Source organism: Sus scrofa, chromosome 1, assembly GCF_000003025.6.
Source record: "Sus scrofa isolate TJ Tabasco breed Duroc chromosome 1, Sscrofa11.1, whole genome shotgun sequence".
In the NCBI taxonomy this organism is placed as follows: domain Eukaryota; kingdom Metazoa; phylum Chordata; class Mammalia; order Artiodactyla; family Suidae; genus Sus; species Sus scrofa.
This window is the reverse complement of record NC_010443.5, coordinates 184,063,816-184,083,539: the sequence shown is the minus strand read 5'-3', so window position 1 is coordinate 184,083,539 and position 19,724 is coordinate 184,063,816. Positions and strand designations below refer to the sequence as shown.

Genomic DNA, 19,724 nt, shown 5'->3' with positions numbered 1-19,724 from the left:
CCTCGTTAGGGATCTTTGTGGGGTTGAACTAGAAGACGTGGACTAGTCCTTCCAGCCAGGAATTGGGAGACCCATCACCTCTGAAGGGGGTGCAGGCTTGGTGAGGAGCCGGGCACTAGCACGGACCTCACTGGCTGGGCCCCAGCAGCTGTGTGTGAAAGGGCCGATTCTTCCCCTTGGCTTCACAGGTTAATGCCAAACTCTCTATTGCAAACACTTCCAGGTAACAAGGCTTTCATTCAGAAGCCAGTGGGGGTGCTCTCAGTAGGCTGGGAATGGTTTTTACCAGCATGTTCAGCCCTTCCACACAGTGGGCAACATCTGTGTAGCCCCCCATTTTTAATTTCTTTTCCAGAAAACTAGGAAAAAGCAACAGAACTCACATACCTCGCCAAATTAAATTGAGGTCACTCAAGGGAGGGATTTAACCAAAATCAACGCCGAGGGAGACGCATTACCCGTGGTTGGTTTTTCTGGGCGTGTCAGGTGACAACTTTACAAAATAAGTCTATTCATAACTTTCTCTCGGCACTGGTTCCTGACAGGTCCAGTTTATTTTGACTGCTGCAGTACTAGCATGGAATTGAGCCGCGTGCATTTTAAAACATTTTTTTAGGGCAGCCATCAAGTTCCATCTCAGGCTCATCTCCTCCAATAAGGTATTTGCTCTCCCAAGATGTGGCAGCGCTGCTGTGCTGATGTTACTCTTTCTGTGTTTTTCAGTCAGCAGACCTCATCTCCCAAAGTAAGAAGTTCTGCTTTTTATTAAACTGCATTTCGGGTGGGATGGCACCCACATAAAGACCTGAACAGCAGACTCCCTTGCCCCCACTCAAAAAGATAAAGACCAGATCCAAAAGGCTGTTTGCAAAAAGTGTGCTGGGGCCAGTGGTGGTATGGGCAGCCCACTCATGGTCAGCGGGCATTAACCAGGCCCCAAGAGCAATGGGGCTCACGACTCTGTTGTCAGTGTTTCTGCCTGGCTCCACGTGGCCAGAAGGGCAGCCTGTGTGTGAAAGAGGGACATTCAGAAGGGCCAGACACTTCTACACTAAACAAAAAATAAAGGGGGGGGAGGGGAGGGAGCTGCCGAAGTTAGTTATCTGTCACCTGAGGAATTTCTAATTTGGGTAGATTCCATTAAAAGCAAGGAATTATCATCTAACTTCAAAATACGCAAAGGGAATGCTGTTTTTTAAAAAAATCTTTTGATCTTAACAGGCTGCAATAGCTTGCATTCCTACTAAATAGACTGAGAAAGAAACTATTTATAAAGGTTCCCTGGAAAATGTATTGCTACCTGGTTGGATCAGAATTAGCAAGAGAAAAAAAGGGGAAAAAAAAGCAGAAAAAGAAAAAATAAAAACAAAAAGCAGCAGCAAAAATGAAGAGAGAAGCCAATAGGAAGAAAAGCCAGACATCCAGAAAATTCATTTCAAGCCTAAGTATTTATATAAAATCGGGCAGACTTGTTGAGGGCCGTCTGAGTAGTGGGACAGTCTAGCTCAGACATCTTTGCTTTCTGGTACCTCGGCAGCCATTTCAGAATATCTGACGGATGCTCTGAATGGGGCCAGCCAGGTGTGCCCAGAGTGGAAATGGGGGCTCCTTTTCACAGCCAGGATTAGAATGAGCCCAAAACCATAAAACCAGGCCTTGTCAAAGAAAGACACACAGCTCAGAGCTGGTGGAACCCTTTGTATCCCGCCTGGTTAGAGGCGATAACTGAATCCATAACCATGAGTGGTAACACTGCTAAGAGAGTTCCTTGTCTTTGGATGCAAACCACAATACCACACATAGGCAGCCGCCGAATTCTGTTATTAGATGAAGCCAATTTGCTTCCTTCCACCTAAAGTTTTCTTAAAATCCATGCTACCTCCCCACTGATGGGCATCTTTGGGGGAAGCTGTCAGTGTTCAAGGAATCCATTAAATGTTTACCTAACTTGACAGGACTTATAGGGATTTGTTCATAGAAATCGACACCCATTTCTTCATATATTCCTGAGCTTGACTGAAATCACAGGGGATATGGCACAAACTTGGTCTCTGCCTCTAATAGAAATTGATGATACCTGAGGCCCCTGGGCCTTTTCCCAGTGACTTTCTACCAAAGGGCCCACCCCATCTGTATCATAAAGACTCCTACAGCTGGCACCAGACTCAGAAACGCCCCCTCAGGAACAAACCTGCTGTAGCAACCAAGCAAAATACCTCTCGCTAAGCTTCTGGTTTGCAGAGACGGCTGTGGATTTCAGCCAGGCAGGACACCACACCTACATCAAAGCCCAGCTGTGCTGGGCAAATGCCTCACTCCTCCAAAGGGAACTTAGGCCCCAAGGCAATCCAGGCTCACCTTCTCATGGGAAGGACACTGAAGCAGGGACAGGTGACCTGCCCTCAGTGCCACCCTGGGGTGAAGACAAATCTTCAGGTGGAGGTGAGAGTGACCACAGAGCCAATTTCAGTGTTAACTGCGAGTGCTAAAGTGCTTTGTTTGGCATAAAGTGCCAGAGTAAATAAGAAACACCATGGACAGAAAGCATGGGAGAAAACAGGCCGCCCAGTGGTGGAATGAATGAGGTGGCCCAGGGCAGAGGATTTGATGGCTGTCCCATGGCTCCATTTTCTTTCTTTCTTTCTTTCTTTCTTTCTTTCTTTCTTTCTTTCTTTCTTTCTTTCTTTCTTTCTTTCTTTCTTTCCTTCCTTCCTTCCTTTTTTTTTTTTTTTTTTTTTTTTAAATGGCTGCACCTGCGGCATATGGAGATTCCCAGGCTAGGAGTCAAATGGGAGCTGCAGCTGCCAGCCACAGCAACACTATATCTGAGAGGCATCTGTGACCTATACTGCAGCTCACAGCTCACCGGATCCTTAACCCACTGAGTGAGGCCAGGGATCGAATCTACATCCTTATGGATACTCATCAGGTTCTTAATCAGCTGAGCCACAATGGGAACTCCCTCCACTCTCCTGTTGACCAAAAGGACTCACCTCATAGAGGAAGAATGGATATTCAGGCAAAAATAAATAAAATTCCTTTCCTCACAAGAAGGGAGGGGTGAGCAGTGCCAGCGGATTTCTGAGGAGCTTTCCACAATGGGTTAGCTGCCCCAGAATCACTCTAGCTAGAGACAGACCTTTTGAACATTCTCCCCTGCTGACGAACATTCTGGTCAGACTGAAGCTGCCCCAGAGTAATCTTCAAAGGCTATAGGATTAAGAAAACCTTGAAAAAAACATCTCACTGTAGATTCAAACTTGACAAGTTCCAGCAGAACCAAGGTCCTGAATTTGTGACTTTATAATAACTGTGGGTAGAGGGACAGCATGTTTCGGGGGGGGTCATCATTCTAAAAATTGTCCGGGGCAGGGTTGCGGAAACGGTGACACTTGCCCTTGAAGGAACTGGAGCTACAATTTAATGCCATGTAGAGTCCACATTGCTTATATTTTTAGGAATCTCTACAGCAAATTTCAGGTAGAGGCACATATAGATGTCTACACGGATGTACGTATTCCTATGACAACAGAATTCTGCTATTTCGGGAACATTTATAAATTCAAGTGAACTAGAAATAAATAATAAATATTGAGTATGTCTATTGGAATATGGGAAAAGCAGCTAAAAATAATCGTGCTGCAGCAGTGGGGCTGTATTGTGCAAGTACAGAGGGGCTATAATCTGGCAATAAACTCTGTCAGACCATTCAGGGCCAGTCAACTTCTCTGACCTCCTTTAACCTTACGATTTCTTTTTAGAAAATTTTTAACCTTATGATTTTTTTCCTCTCCAAGCATCTTTCATGAGACTCCTTTCAACACTTTTTTTTTTTTTTTTTTTTTTTTTTTTTAGGGGAAAATATGATACCTGGCTCTGGGTTCTGTTCTTTTAAGTATTTTCTTGAAAACCTGGAAATCAGATTTCTTGCCCCTTTCCTTTGCTTTGATTTTTAGTTATTGAAATAAGATTCAGGAAAAGACCTTTTGGCATAGCTAGACTCTTTTGAGAAAATTAGGTATACCTATTTTTCTGCCTTCTAATACAGCCAATAATGGAGTTTGTGGAAAGAGGAAGGTTTGGGACATGGGTCCAGCTATTTCCTCAGTTCACTGTCAGGTTAAGTCCTGTACCCCACTGTTGAGGACAGAAGCGATTCCCATAAGTGAACAGTCCAGTCGACTGAAGCTCAACTCTTACCAAAACTTTATCCTAACCAACTGTAGTGGACCTCTTTCAAAGATACATTGTATACTCCTCCCTTCTCCCTATTATTTATACACTAGATGCAAGTAATGCTTTAAAATTATTATTATGAGCATAGACTAATAACATTTCAGAGCTGGAAGGCCCTGAAAGGCAGTATAATTCAATAATCCCTATGTTGTGAGCTTCAGGCCCCTAGGAATCCGTACATGCACCAAGCCTGGGCAGTAGATGAATGGCTGTGCTATAAATGGTTTTTATATGGATGGAAAGAGGATTAAAATGAATAAAACGCAAATTCATTTATATTTGCTGAATTCATACCTCTTTTTGTCATTTTTTTTTCCATTATCAGATTTGAAGTACCCTAATTGTTTTGTGGGGACCATAGTTTTTTTTTCAGTCTTTTGAAAACTGAGGCCTGAATTCAATAACCGATAAAGATGCCTGCACTTCTCTGCCATGTTTGTTGAGTTTCAGGGCACACAGATGGCCTTGGGAATTTATATGCTTCAATCCTCTGCATAGCTTTCACCATTGTACAACCTCCTTGAATTCAGCCCATCACCACCATCTCACTGCTGCCACTGTACTTTCCCACCTATTTCCAGGCTTCGTGTTTTGTCCTGGAGTCTGGAATCTGGACTGCTGATGCTGCCTTCCTTCTGAAAGAGGGCATTAAGTATGCTCCACTCCTAAGTCATCCTCTTTCATCAAACTCAGTAACCTGTCTTCTCAACAAAAGGTTGGGCCCTGTGGCCTCATCAGGCCCTTCTGAGTTCAGTCACATAGACGCTACTGGCAATTTCACTCTTCTTTCTTCCTAAGCCAGTCTCTCCACTGCTAATCTAAGAAGCTGGCCTTCTCAAAGAAAAACTTTGGCTTTGTTCATTTTTATTTTTTAATTTTATTTTAATTGACATGCTTTTATTATTTAGGTATTCTACATAGATTTGATTTGCGCATTAATTTTTAAATTCTAAGTACTCAGGTGACAGAACTCAATCTAACTGCTGGTAGGACTAAACTTTTACAAAAACAGCTCATTCTAATTTAGGGATTTTGAAAAGGAGAATGAGGAAATCAAGTATTTGCACATTTGTTTTGAAATAGCAGAATTTGTTTCCTGAATCAAGGGGTCCTGGCCAATTCCATACGCCGGTGATACACGTGTGTCAACTGGCTATGACAAAGCATGAGCAGTATTCTACTTCCATGCTGCTAGTGGTGAATTTCAACAATACTTCTAGACCTACTTCCAAAAGAAATGCACAAGTACCAGTAGAACCTTTGCTGAATACATCAATTTGAGAGGTCACACAACATATAATTCTTAAGTTTCTCTGCAGGGGATGGTTTGATATTTGTCAAGTTTAAAGGAGAAGAAGATCAACCTCTTGCCAGCTACAAAATATCTATGGCTATGGTTTCAGAGTTATTGAGGAGAGGGTTTCTGTTCATTCCCGAAGTTGAGGCCTGTTTACACAGGCATCTTTCAGGAACCATCCCAAGAATTTCTTCTGAGAATACTGATTTCAGAGCATCTAAGGAACTCCTCTGAAAGGCTTTCCATTTTCAAAGAGTAGAGTTCTGCTAACACCACTTGTATGAATAACGCTAGGCATTTGCTTAAAAAAAAAAAAAAAAAAAAAAAAAAAGCTAACATTTTAGCAAGGCTCAGTGGTGAAATGACATTAGACCCTGGGTTCCTCTTCTTTAGTTGGTTTTGTGGTGCCACAACCAGTAATCTGAGGCCCTGTGGTGGGAATCTTTGGGGAAGAAAAGATTAATAGTACTATAAGAATACATTTAAAAAACCAAGCCAAACCAGAGTATTCAATCAGTGACATCATGCAAAGAAAGACAAAATAACACCAGTCGCATTTATGGCCAAGAACAGATTTGTGTCAGGGGTGGGGGGGGGAAAGGGGAGTATTAATTACTAAGGTTAAAATTAACATGCTCGGCCTCATTGCTTCAGGGAATAGATTAAAAGCAAATCTGGAAGATTATCTGCCTCAACTCTGCATGCTTACACTCTGCTTCTTGTCTAAAAGTTTGGAAAACCAGTGCTCACATCTGGACACCAGAAGATGATTCCTCCAGACAACTTGGGACCCCATCTCATTCCGGGAGAAGGAGAAAGAGCATGCTACACAGCAAAGATGTCGTGAATGGACCAGGTGTTCCCTACAAGTCCAAGGAGGAAGCTGTATACTCTGCAGGGAAAGTATACACTTGCCTCTGCAACAGAACAAAACAGAGACTCTAGAAGACAAAGCTGCAAAGAACATGCCAACAAGGTTATCGAATACACGCTGCTAAATCTCTTTTTCCCCCGTTCAATCTTATTTTTATATGGCATTGATGCCAGCGCATTCTGATACAGGAAAAACACCCAGAGAGGCTTTTCCATGATGTGAGTCCTTGTCACTGGTGTCAGCCCTTATTACTCCATAGACAGCTCAGCCTTTGGGCAGAGCAGAGATGTATGTTACTGCCTTCACATGATCACTTAAACATTGGGGCTTTTAAGAAGTAAATGAGAATGTTTCTGGCAGACTTTTATTGCTGCATTCATCTTGGGTACATTTCATTTGTCCTCTTTTGTCAGTTTCTATAATGGCAAAAAGTGGGTGTCATCCAGTAGAAAACCTATTTTTGATAACAGCTGTTTGACTTTACATTGTCATTATGTATGATAGACGTTAGACAAGAAGCCAATATATACATTTTAGAGAAATCAGTAGAATCTTACCCACAAGTTTAACTTCAGAGTAAGCAGGCCTAAAAGGAAACTGCCCAAATCCTCTCATTCAATTTCTATCAAAACCAATGACATCAACTGTGGAAGTAACCTGACACCCACCACAGAGCAGATGTTTCAGCCAATTTGAGAGACTGGGATCAACCCAGCCATTTCTAAGGTCCTTGCATATTAGGTTACCTTCTGCATTGTTTCTTTTCCTATCTATAGTTATAGCTATATGTACTTAACCCTTAGGTTTCTTAGCTCTTAGTTCTGTCCCTGGAATTTCTATCCACTTGGAGAGTATTTTAGACAGAGCTGCAGAATTTGAATTATTTTGCTTACGCCACCAAGTAAAGAAAATAACTGAGTCAAGCAAATGGCCAGGAGTGACTTGAAGCAGATATCTATGTTTTCGTTTTCCAATATGTCCATAACAATGCTCCAGTTGCTGTGAGGAAGAGAGTGGAGAAACTCAGAGAGATAGATGTTTGATGACAAAACATCTCCCCCATCCCTTTCTTAAAAGATAATTCTCAAACAGTAACAGCTGTGACCTCAGCTCACATGTCTATCCAGGAAGTGCTTCTTAGGTTTACAAACTGCACTATCCATCCTGTGTTTAAAACTCCTGGGCTGCTGACTGAATGTAGGTACCAGCAAAGCAATCCAAGTTTGGAACTGCAAATAGCCAGGGTTTCATGACTGAGCAACCCAGCCCCCATCAGAGCATCAGTCCCAAGGCCACCGCCAGAGTCACTGAACAAATCATTTACATCTTTTTTTTTTTTTTTTTTTTTTTTTTTTTTGCTTTTTAGGGCCATACCCATGGCATATCGAGGTTCCCAGGCTAGGGGTCTAATCGGAGCTACAGCTGCTGGCCTGCACCACAGCCCCAGCAACGCCAGATCCAAGCCGTATCTGTGTCCTACACCACAGCTCATGGCAATGCCGGATCCTTAACCCACTGAGTAAGGCCAGGGATGGACCCCACAACCTCATAGTTCCTAGTCGGATTTGTTTCCGCTGCGCCACTATGGGAATTCCTCCTGTTACATCTTGACAGAGGAGAAGGAATCAATCACTTAGAAGGGGCTTACAAGGGATATTTTGGAACCTTGTGTACCAGCTCCTGTGTTGAGCTGAACGACAGGCAAAGTCTTCGCTGGAGCTTAAAAGGCTCCCAGATAAGAGGGCAAGGTGGCTCTTAAAGAAAACGGTACTAATTAGGCAAGAACCGACATCATTAGAAGATGCCCAAATCCTACTGCCATCACAGTCTCAACTCAGCACCAGCCAAATGTGGGACTGGTGCCAGGATTTCAGAGCGTGAAACTCTGAACTTGGCCTTGATTAAGCAACAATCTTTTTTCTTTTCTTTCCAGTGTTAGGAGAAGGGTTATAAATAATTGGAAATGTATTATGCACTCCTGACTAATTCTTAACTTAGTTCCTTGGTGGAAGAATGAGAACTGGAGATTCTCAGCATTTCAGCTAGTGGGGCAATTTACTGATGAGGGAATTGGTTCTTGTTTTCATTTAAGCATTCAATCTCAGTGTCAAGTGTAACAATACACATAAATGACCATTCAAAAAACCCACAGTTTGAACTTACACTGCTAATTAGATTATTGGGGGGGGGAGTTAATTAAGAGAAATTGGATGGTTTAGGCTCTCCTGGTTGCTTAATTATATTTGGTTGAATCACCATGTTATTCAAGACAAGGTATTGAGGCTTCGCATATCCCAATTCCCACTTTCTCTTCACCTTTGGCCTCTTCTCGAATTCTAAACTGTCACAACCTGACCCTGTGGGTGTTGGAACATGGTGAGATTGGTACTGTGTTTGTAAAATTGATTTACTGTGGTCTGTAATTACACATAATGATTTGAATTTTTGACTTGGCACTGCATTTTTCATTTAAACTGTACCGTTCTTCTCTACCCCAGAGAAACAGCGTTTATATAATTGCTCTCAACTCATCTACTTGGGTATTATAAATCAGTCCTGCAATAAAAGACTTCCAGAGACACTGCGCAAGCATGGGTTTCCTAGCATAATTCAGCCCCCAGGACTGTTCTAGTTTAAGACAGGAATTGAACAGCATTCATTTCTTATTGGATATGAGATGTTAAGGATTGTCTGGAGCCCTAAGATCCTGGCTGCAAACAGAATGGCCTGTAGGGCGATTGGTGCTGGGCTGACCTCAGCCAGCCAGCTTAGTTCTGCAGGTCGGCTCCCTTTGCTCATTTACTTCTGGGCTGCCCTTTAACTGTCATACAAACTGTACAGTGTGTGTTTTGTCCTATATTATATACCATCGAGCCTCTGTATTCACAGATTCCATATTTGTGAATTCACCTATTAGCTAAAAATTTATAACCAAAAATCAGCACTTGCTACATCTTCATCATCATTCATAGACATGCACCCAGGATTTTATTGCTCTTGCTCTGCTCTTCAGTCAAATTAATGATATTTTGGTACCAGAATTCCAAGCCAAATGATACCAGAGCAAAAAATTCTAAAGACTCCCTAGAGTCTCCAAAAACGAGTTCCTGACACACTTGTTCCTGGCTAGGGTTGAGTAGGCGGTGCTTGGTCTTCCCGAGTCCGCTCTCATATGTAAACCAGCACCCTTTCCAAGGTTGTTTAGAGCCAAGTTTTCCTAACTTTGGTTTTTTTGTTGGTGACTTACTGTTTAAAGCGGCCCCCAAGAGTAGTGCTGAGGGGCTGGCTAGTGTTCCTCAGTGCAAGAGGCTGTGTGTGCCTTAGGGAGAAAATACATGTAGTGGATAAGCTTCATTCAGGCAAGAGTCAGAGTGCCGCTGGCCTTGAATGCAAATGTTAATAATCAACAATATGTATTAAATAAGACACCTTTAAACATACATAATACAAAGTTATGTATTGATAGGGTGATGAAAATGTTGTGAGGCTTGCAGAAACCTAACCTAGTATTTCCCCTGCAGCAGAGGTTCAGTGTTTGCTAATTCAGTGTTTACAGGGACTTTAAAGAATATCATCACTGCAGATAATGAGAACTGACTATCTGTCTGTCTATCTATCTAGACAAAAATACCTTTTTTTTTTTTTTTTTTTTTTTTTTTGGTCTTTTTTAGGGCCACACCTGTAGCACATGGAGGTTTCCAGGCTATGGGTCAAAATGGAGCCACAGCAACGCCAGATCCAAGTCATGTTTGTGACCTACACCACAGCTCATGGCAATCCTGGATCCTTTAACCCACTGAGCAAGGCCAGGGACTGAACCTGAGTTCTCATGGATACTAGCTGGTCTTATTACCGCTGAGCCATAAAGGGAATTCTCTAAATAAAAATTCCCCACTCCATCTCCCATTCTGGGACATTTTTGTCCTATCTGCCACATTTTTGTCTTAGGCTAGTAGTTCTCAGCCTTGACTGCACATTCAAACCATTCAAAGCCTTAAAAAAAATCCTGATACCCAGGCCCCATCCCAGACAAATAACTAAAAATACCTGCAGTGCAGTTGGAGTGCACTATAGGACTTTCTGATGCACCTGAGTGGTTTTAATGGCTACCTGGCCGGGCTGAGAATCACTGTCTTGGGCTGTCTTCTTATTTCAGTGAGCCCCCCAAACTCTGCCCACATCCTTGACACTGAAAACCTTTCCAGGATGGCTAATGCTTCCGCCTGTTTTGTGTGAGTATGTGTGTGTGTGTGTGTGTCTTTTTAGGGCAGCACCTTTGGCATATGGAGGTTCCCAGGCTAGGTGTCAAATCAGAGCTATAGCTGCTGGGCTATGCCAGAGCCACAGCAATGCCAGATCCCAGCCACGTCTGTGACCTATACCACAGCTCATGGCAATGCCAGATCCTTAACCCACTGAGCGAGGCCAGGGATCGAACCCACAACTTCATGGTTCTTAGTCAGATTTGTTTCTGCTGTGCCACAATGGGAACTCCCATAAACATTCTTTTTTATATTCTTTTCCATTATGGTTTATCCCAGGATATTGAATATAGTTCCCTGTGCTATATAGTAGGATCTTGCTGTTTATCCATTCTATATGTAATAGTTTGCATCTGATAAGAATGTGTAAGGAGTTCCTGTTGTGACTCAGTGGAAATGAATCTGACTAGCATCCATGAGGATGCAGGTTCGATCCCTGGCCTCGCTCAGTGGGTTAAGGATCTGGCATTGCCATGAGCTGTGGTATAGGTCACAGATGTGGCTCGGATCTGGCATTGCTGTGGCCAAGGCATAGGCCAGTGGCTACAGCTCCCATTCAACCCCTAGCCTGGGAACCTCCACATGCTGTGGGTGTGGCCGTAAAAAGACAAAAAAAAAAAAAAAAAGAGAGAGAGAGAGAGAGAATAAGTCAGAAGTGAGATTCGGACTCGTGCCTCTATTTGGAGACTAGAAGCCACAAGGGTGCGAAACAGAAGCTTGAATCTGGTGCCTTAGACCACTCAGTCATCTTGATATATTCAGCCCAGGATTTTATCACTTTTACCCTGCCCTCCAGCAAAATAAATAATATTTTGGTAGCAGAATTCCAACCTGAATGATATCTGGGCAGAAATTTCTAAAGAGTCCTTAGATAAACATTTAGACTCCTGAGCAATAGGGTCTGGCTCTTGCTGTGCCCTCTTCATTCTAGCCAATCAGGAGGAGAAGGTCAGGTGTCAGCTCCAGGACCTCTCTGAACACACATCAGCTGCCGAAAGCTCTAAGTACATTTTCTCTTAGTCTGAAAATTCAATTGGTGAGAGCACAACTGATTCACAAACAGCAAAAAAAAAAAAAAAAAAAAAAAAGTGTTCTGGCTCCATGGACCACCAGCAGCATCAGCACCAGCAGGGAGCTTATTAGAAAGGCTGGACCTCAGGCTTAATCCCAGACTCAGAATTAGGACCTATATTTTAAGATCCCAGGAGATTTTTATGCATCTTCACCATTAAGATGTACAGACTACACAACCAGCTCTGACTTGCTGGCTTGACACCTGTTCCACTGATACTGGGCTAGGAAGCATCTATAACAAAGCAGCCTGCTGAAGTGAGAATTGGGGATTTGGGTTTGGAGTCATATGACCTTTCTGGGCCTCACTTTTCCCCAGCAGTAGATATCAAAGGCTTGAGCATGGGATTGTTGAAAAAAACTGAACCACTTAATGTCCAGGGAAGTGTTTTGCAAACTATAAAGCCCTACAGAAATATTAATTATTAGTTGTCAGAGTAAGAATAATCCCATATAAACCAACACTGCTAAGTGACAAATGAACTCAAAGTACTAGCCAACCCTAATAATATTCATAGAGCATTTATAGTGCCTTATGTGCAGTCTGAAAAATCTCTCTGATTACTTTATAGTGTTTCACAGATTAATAAGAGATGAATTTTCTGCCTTGGCATGTCATACCAAAAAGAGTGTCTTTCTTGCTCTTTCAGACTTCTTTTTTTTTTTTGTCTTTTTCTTTTGTCTTTTTAGGGCCGCACCTGCGGCATATGGAGGTTCCCAGGCTAGGGGTCCAATTCGAGCTGTAGCTGCCAGCCTACGCCACAGCCACAGCAATCAGGGATCCGAGCCATGTCTGCAACCTATACCACAGCTCACGGCAACGCCAGACCCTTAACCCACTGAGTGAGGCCAGGGACTGAAACTGCGTCCTCACAGATACTAGTCAGATTCATTAACCACTGAGCCACGATGGGAACTCCCCAGACTTCTTATCTGCACTAACACAGATTTTTCCCTGTCCTGATCAGAAAAACCTTCCTTTGATTCAGCCTCAACTTGGTCTTTGCTTTCCTCCCATTCATTTAAAGTGTGGACATTTCACTTCCATTTTCGAGGTTTAGGGCATGCAAATCACCTTCCTTTCCATTAAATTTCAGTAATCAGAACTCCTGAGACCTTCTCTTGGTCCTGACATTGGTAAGAAACCCTGGTTGCCTGAAGTCCTTACCGAGGAGCCTAAGTACTTCCATTATATTTAGAAATGCAAGTTAAGAACCTATTACCGGAGTTCCCGTCGTGGCGCAGTGGTTAACGAATCCGACTAGGAACCATGAGGTTGCGGGTTCGGTCCCTGCCCTTGCTCAGTGTGTTGACGATCCGGCGTTGCCGTGAGCTGTGGTGTAGGTTGCAGACGCGGCTCGGATCCCGAGTTGCTGTGGCTCTGGCGTAGGCCGGTGGCTACAGCTCCGATTCAACCCCTAGCCTGGGAAACTCCATATGCCGCAGAAGCGGCCCAAGAAATAGCAACAACAACAACAAAGGACAAAAAGACAAAAAAACAAACAAACAAACAAAAAAAAAACCTATTACCTAGCAAGGCAGGGACCTTGGGTTCTTCAGACGCAAAAGAAGGAGCTTGGACTAGATGAATTCCTTCCTTCCTTCATTCACTCATCAGACACTTGTTGGGTGCCCACCATGTGCCAAGCTCTAAAAGCTGAGGGCACAATATTGAAAAAGCCATGGCAGCCTAGAAAATGAGTGCTTAGCCCTTCCCTGAGCCAAAATTCAATGATGCTATTAGCATGTATATGCAGTACCATTCTCATTTGGACAAGATATTGTCTTCACATTGCTTATTTCTTCATATATTTTTTTAAAGTCTGGGAGTTCCCTGGCAGCTTAGTAGTTAAGGACTTGGTGTCATCACTACCGTGGCTTGGGTTAGATCCCTGGCCTGGGAACTTTCACAGCCAAACATAATTTTAAAAATTAAAAAATAAAATATAAAATAAAATTTAAAAGTCTGCCTTGTAATACTGACAGAACAGCCAGAGAAGGGAAAAGGATCCAACAGCTGCTCACCGAAGACTAGATTCTGCACAAGGGAAGGCTCGAACTAACTTATTTCATCCCTCCTCCTTCCTGGCTCAGCCAATGTTCTCCTTCTTCCTGCACATTCTGGGCTGAGCAAATGAATACTGTTTCCTGAGTCCGTTTCTTTCTCCCTGGCCCTGGGCTGGGGAAACTGTACTGTCCCTTCCCCAAACGAAACTTCCAAGCACATCCTTAGAACCACCTTTCCAGGACCTTCATCCCTGAAGAGGAGGCCGCATGAGCATGAGCACAACAACAGCACCAGCTACCACTTGCCAAGGCCGATGAGTGTCAATTTACCCTGCCAAATATGCACACATATTGTTCCACTCAGTCCTCCTTTAATGCCTTGAGAGGTGGCTTCGATCATTACTTCTCCCTCCACATACAAACACATTTCACAGAGAGAAAACTGAGGTGCAGAGGGCAAGGGGCTTGGCAAAGATCAGACAGCTAGGAAAGGCCAAGAACCAGGGTTCAAAACCCAAGGTTCTCTGACTTGCAAGCCTGTGTTCTTCAGCCCAACTCTATACTCACGGCAGAAAGAACTCCAACCCTGACACTTGCCCTTGACAACACTCAGTATCTAAAATTCTAAGCAAGTTCATTGGCTCCTCATTCAGGGTCTCATAGTACTTATCTAGAAAATAGTTACAATGGTAATACCTCTCCTACCTACATCCCAGGGTTGCTATGGGATACATGCTGCCTACATCCTCCATCATCCATCCATCCATCCAATACTTGCTGAGCATTTGCCTGCTGCTGGGCATATGCTGGGTATGAGGATGGATGATGAAAGTTCACTAATATGATGCATGCGAGATGGTTTGAGATGGTTTCTTTGGGAAAAGAGTTTAAGCTAACCTCCTTATTCACTCACTCATCCAACAAGTACTCCGTGAGCCTTTCTATGCATAGGGCAGTTCACTAGTCACTTGGGCTACAGATGCCAAAAAGAGAATAAGAAAAGACAGGGCTGAACAGATGCAAACAGTATCTTCCATCATTTATTAAGCCGTCACCTTCTATCATTTAGAAGCACACAGCAGCTAGGAGCTGTAAGGCAGTGTTAATATTCTAAGTAACACTTTGCATGAAGGTGAGGAATTGCTGAAGGAAGTAAAAATTTGAGGTGATTTCAATTTCAATTAATTTGCTACAGTATCTCAAAGGACTAATGAGAGTTTTTGAGGAGGTGGTAATGCACCAGGACTAAGATGCCTCTCTGAATCCTGGCTTTCCATTTCAGAACGACAATAACAGGAGAAATACGTTAAAGCCAAAAAATCTCTTCTCTTGCTTCTGTGGTAAACGTGCATGTTGTTTCCTTGGTTCCAAGTTAGCAATTCCATGAAGTCATTTAAAATCCACAGCTCTACTGTAGGCATGATCAAAAAAATAATAAAAAATAAAATAAAATCCATGGCTCTAAGTAGCAAGAAGATTCGCTATGACTGAGTTGGAAATCACCTGCTCAGCTGAATGGGCAGCATCTCTTCGTTTGGGCTTTCCCTAACTGGCTCACAGACCTTATGGTTTTGGTCTTGTGTGGGTGTTCTGAGGGCAGGGTCAGGTGAGCATCTGCACAAACAAGCCAAACCAGGACCTTTTCTCTTCTCCTCTCTTCTTTTCTCTGTCTCTCTCTCTGTGTCTCTCTCTCTCTGTCTCTCTCTCTCCCCCTCTCTCCCTCTCTCCCTCTCTCTCTCTTTCTTTTTGCTTTTTAGGCCCGCACCTGCAGCATATGGAAGTTCCCGGGCTAGAGGGTCTAATCGGAGCTACAGCTGCTGGCCTATGCCACGGCCACAGCAATGCAGGATCTGAGCCGCATATGTGACCTACATCACAGCTCACAGCAACACCAGATCCTTAACCCACTGAGCAAGGCCAGGGATCAAACCTGCATCCTCATGGATACTAGTCAGATTCGTTTCCGCAATGGGAACTTCCAACATTTTCATTTTAAATTAAATGCTGGAGGAGCAGCAGACTTAGAAGAAACAATGTAGTCCCCCCTCCCCCCGCCCCCTTGAAGATATAAGATAACCATGAATTTTCCCTGAACAGGAAGCTGTACTTCACAAAGGGTTCCCCCTGAAATGAACACTAACTCACCAGGTGCCCAATGGGGTGGGTAATAGAGAGCCTCATTCCTGAGTCAAGCCCTCAAGTGAACTGGTGAGGACAACCTGATGTCTTATTGAAAAGTACATGTTGCTGTGGTTTAGCTACCCAGTGGAGTTGGTCCTGACGGGGTTTTAAAGGTGGTGCTATGTTTCTCAGGCCCTGCCTCCAAGAATATTATCTTCGGAAGACTGAAAGGTTTCAGGAGCACTGCAATTTGTTCTCCTCATTTACTTATCCCCAGTGATCTCGGAATTCCAGAATTTTTAAACAGGAAGGGACTTTAAGAACATGATTTGGAAATCATCAAATCTATTCCCCTTGCTATTTTATCACTTAAGGAACCAGAGGCCAAGAGAGATATAGCAATTGCCAAGGTCACTCAACAAAGTTAATACTGAATCTAACATCAGAGCCCCCAGTTTTTGGTCTTTATCATTCAAAGTACATCAATGGTCATTAGTCTTCCTATCACTGTCACTGACAGGGAAGAATAATACATCCGTGATTTAAAACATATAATCCCCGTTTTACAGCAGAATAATATCCGCAGGACCCAAATGTTGAGACCTGCATACGTCATAAGCAATGTAACCCAAAGATATCAGGATACAGAGCCTCCAAAAACCACCATGTGCCATCAGAATTTTCTAGAACCAGAGCTTCTATGGTCTTCCTGGTGGGTTGGTATTTTCCAGTTCTGGGCACACTGTCCTTCTCACTGGCCACTCAAGACCTGCCAGAGGACCCTCTCAATTTTGCCCAGCTAGTCAGAGATTGCCAGCACTGGTGTGAAGTCAAGTATTGTTTGGAGACCGGAAAAGGCAATACCTTCTTCATCCAGTATCTTCATCAGTGGAAGACGTGTTTCTCCATCACAGTTATCCTATTAATCAGTTTGGGGTACATTTATTTAATTTTGTGGGTTTTATTTTGACAATACATTTATGCAGAGGTTCACAGCTGGGATGTCTATATGTACACCTAGATGCCATCATTTATAGACCTAATTATGTAATAAACTGACCAGTGCGTCATTTGAAAAGACTGGGCAATTTCACAGGGATGTCGCTATTGTAAGACCGGAGCCCTACAGATGGTTATTTACTGTTAACTGACACGTTATAATTAGCAGAGCTGCAGAATCTGTCATGTTAGAGCCTGAAAAATCTTCAGGGATCATTTAATCAATCTCTCTATTCTCCCCAGCCTGCTTTTCAGATAAGACAGTGGAAACTGAGGGAGGTAGGTGACAGGCAGACAGTCACATTATGAATGAGAACTGGGCTCTAGTTCCAGGAATGCTTCTACCTGGCAATGGGATCTCCAGGTAGAGTCTCTTACTTTTCAGATGCAGACCTCACATTAACAGAAACAGGTGGCATCTTATTAGGAAAGACAGTATGCTGGGAAGATCACTCTCAGGAAAAGTCTGAGCTTGAAGAGGGAGTTCTAGAGGAGGTAAGATATTCCAGACATTACTCATTGAAGATTTTGATTTGAGAGACAGATTTGTCCCCATTTAAAATCAATGGCTATGAGTAGCATAAAGCTTGGTTTCAATATTTAATCCTCAAAGAGCTAAATAATTATGGATAAGACAGTTACCATTTATGAGGCTGTAAGCACTGTACAGAGAGATCTATATTACCTGTCACTCATTGACACATATATTCATTCATTTATTCATTCAACAAGGATTTATTCAATGCCTGTGATCTACCAGGGAGTGTTCTGGGCAGTAGGAATACTGCCAAGGCCAGGTCCCTGACCTCTTGGAATTTATAATCAAGTGGGGAGATAGATAATAAAAAAGTAAATGAGCTAAAATAGACTTCTAGGAGTTCCCTGGTGGCCTAGTGGTTAAGGACCTTGTATTGTCACTGCTGTGGTGTGGATTCCACCCCTGGCCTAGGAACTTCTGCATGCTGTGGGCATAGCCAAAAGAAATAGACTTCCAACTTACACAGATGTTACTATTCCTTCTGGAAACTCACTAAAAAGACAGTAAAGGCATAAATGCACAAGGAAAAGGATGCAGAGAGATGACAGGAGATGACAATGGGTATCAGCAGATCACTGAAGTCAACACAATTTTGGAAGCTGGAAAATGGAAGGACATAGGGGTCACTGACCCAGTAGACCCAAGACAGCTCATGCTGCAAAACTCTCAAAGAAGTTCAGGACTCAGAGATCCGGTATCTCTGAAGGCAGGGGTGAAGAGCAGGCTGAAAACAGGAGTTTTGGCAGGAATTATGTCTAAGGTACAGGGAGAACCTCAGATTCTCTCCCCCATCCCACGAAGCCAGGCAACTATTATATCATCTTAGCACCTTTCTTCTAACAGCCCCCAGGACCCAGGCAGCCAGCCCTGAATCTTCCAGGAGGAGGAAAGGATTCCTCTAGAGAAAAGTGGACTAGTTCATGAGAAAAAAATTACAGCTGTGAATCCCTCAAAAACAGCCTAGCCAGGCCCAGCCAGATCTCTCAGTGGTGAAATTCATACACACACAAGTTCTAGTGCTTTCCTCTTAAATGAAAGGACTCTTGCTTTAGATATATATGGGTCCAAAACAAACAGAAAAATTAACTCAAGAAAGAATAGACAATGGTGGAAGAGGAAACAGACCCCAAAACTCCACTCTAACATCCTCAGAGATAGTAGAAAAGGTTTGCACCCATGAAACAAGAACAGAATGCATTATGAAAAGAAACATTGAAAGAATGAGAACAGTTGCCATTTGAAAATACAATAGCAAAGATTAAAAATTATATGGTAAGTTTAGGAGATAAAGTGATCTTCTTTGAAGATAAAGAAATCACCCAGAAAGTAGAACAAAAGACTGAATTAAAATAGAATAAAAAGATTGAGAATCAGAATGGGAAAGTTAAGGAAATTAGGGGATCAAAAAGAAGAGTTATTATCTGATTAAAATGAGAGAGAACTATTTTTAAAATTTTGAGAAAATGGGAGTTCCCATCACGGTGCAGCGGAAACGAATCCGACTAGGAACCATGAGGTTGTGGGTTTGATCCCTGGCCTCACTCAGTGGGTTAAGGATCTGGTGTTGCCGTGAGCTGTGGGTGTAGGTTGTACATGCGGCTTGGATCTGGTGTTGCTGTGGCTGTGGTGTAGGCCGGCAGCTGTAGCTCCCATTATACCCTTAGCCTGGGAACCTCCATATGCCTCAGGTACAGCCCTCAAAAGATAAAAAATTTTTTTTTGAGAAAATATCCTGGAACTGAAGAAGCACAAGCTTTTAGATCAGGAGAGTTAGTGTAAAATCTTTGTGTCCAAAAAAGAAGGACTGTACTTAGATCCAGAGAGGACTTTCACCACAATCATGGGTGGTGATTATTACCCCCTTTTTACATCTGAGGAAATCAAGGCCAAGAGAGGCCAAGACCATCTCTCCAAGGTCACACAGCCTGTAATGAGTGGAACTGAGAATCAGTGGAATCAGTTAGACCCAGGTCGTGTGACTCCAAAGCATGTGTTCTGAACCCCAAGGTGATACGCCTGAGACCTTTCTGGACTTTGATTTTGCCAACAGTGTAATTAGCAGCACTGTCAGATCCATGTCACTAGATTGCATTCTTGAATTAGCCAAAGTACAACAGACAAAGGAATGCTGAGAAATAAGGAGCCCCAACTGTCCCTTCAGTCGTAAAAGTGAAGCTACCTTCATGGCTAGATTTGGGAGGTAATGCAAATTGGAGCAATTCTAGGAGAGTCCAATTCATCCATGAACTATAGGATTTGAGGAAAAGCCAACTTCTTTAGCACCAAAGGAAGACTCAACTCCACCTGTGATGGGCTTAG

General features: G+C 43.0%; 1 protein-coding gene across 5 annotated transcripts in view; it reads right to left on the bottom strand.

The window, feature by feature from the left end:
• SAMD4A (sterile alpha motif domain containing 4A) overlaps nt 1-19,724 on the bottom strand; it is a 224,786-nt gene that overhangs the window by 56,583 nt on the left and 148,479 nt on the right. The window lies entirely within an intron of this gene.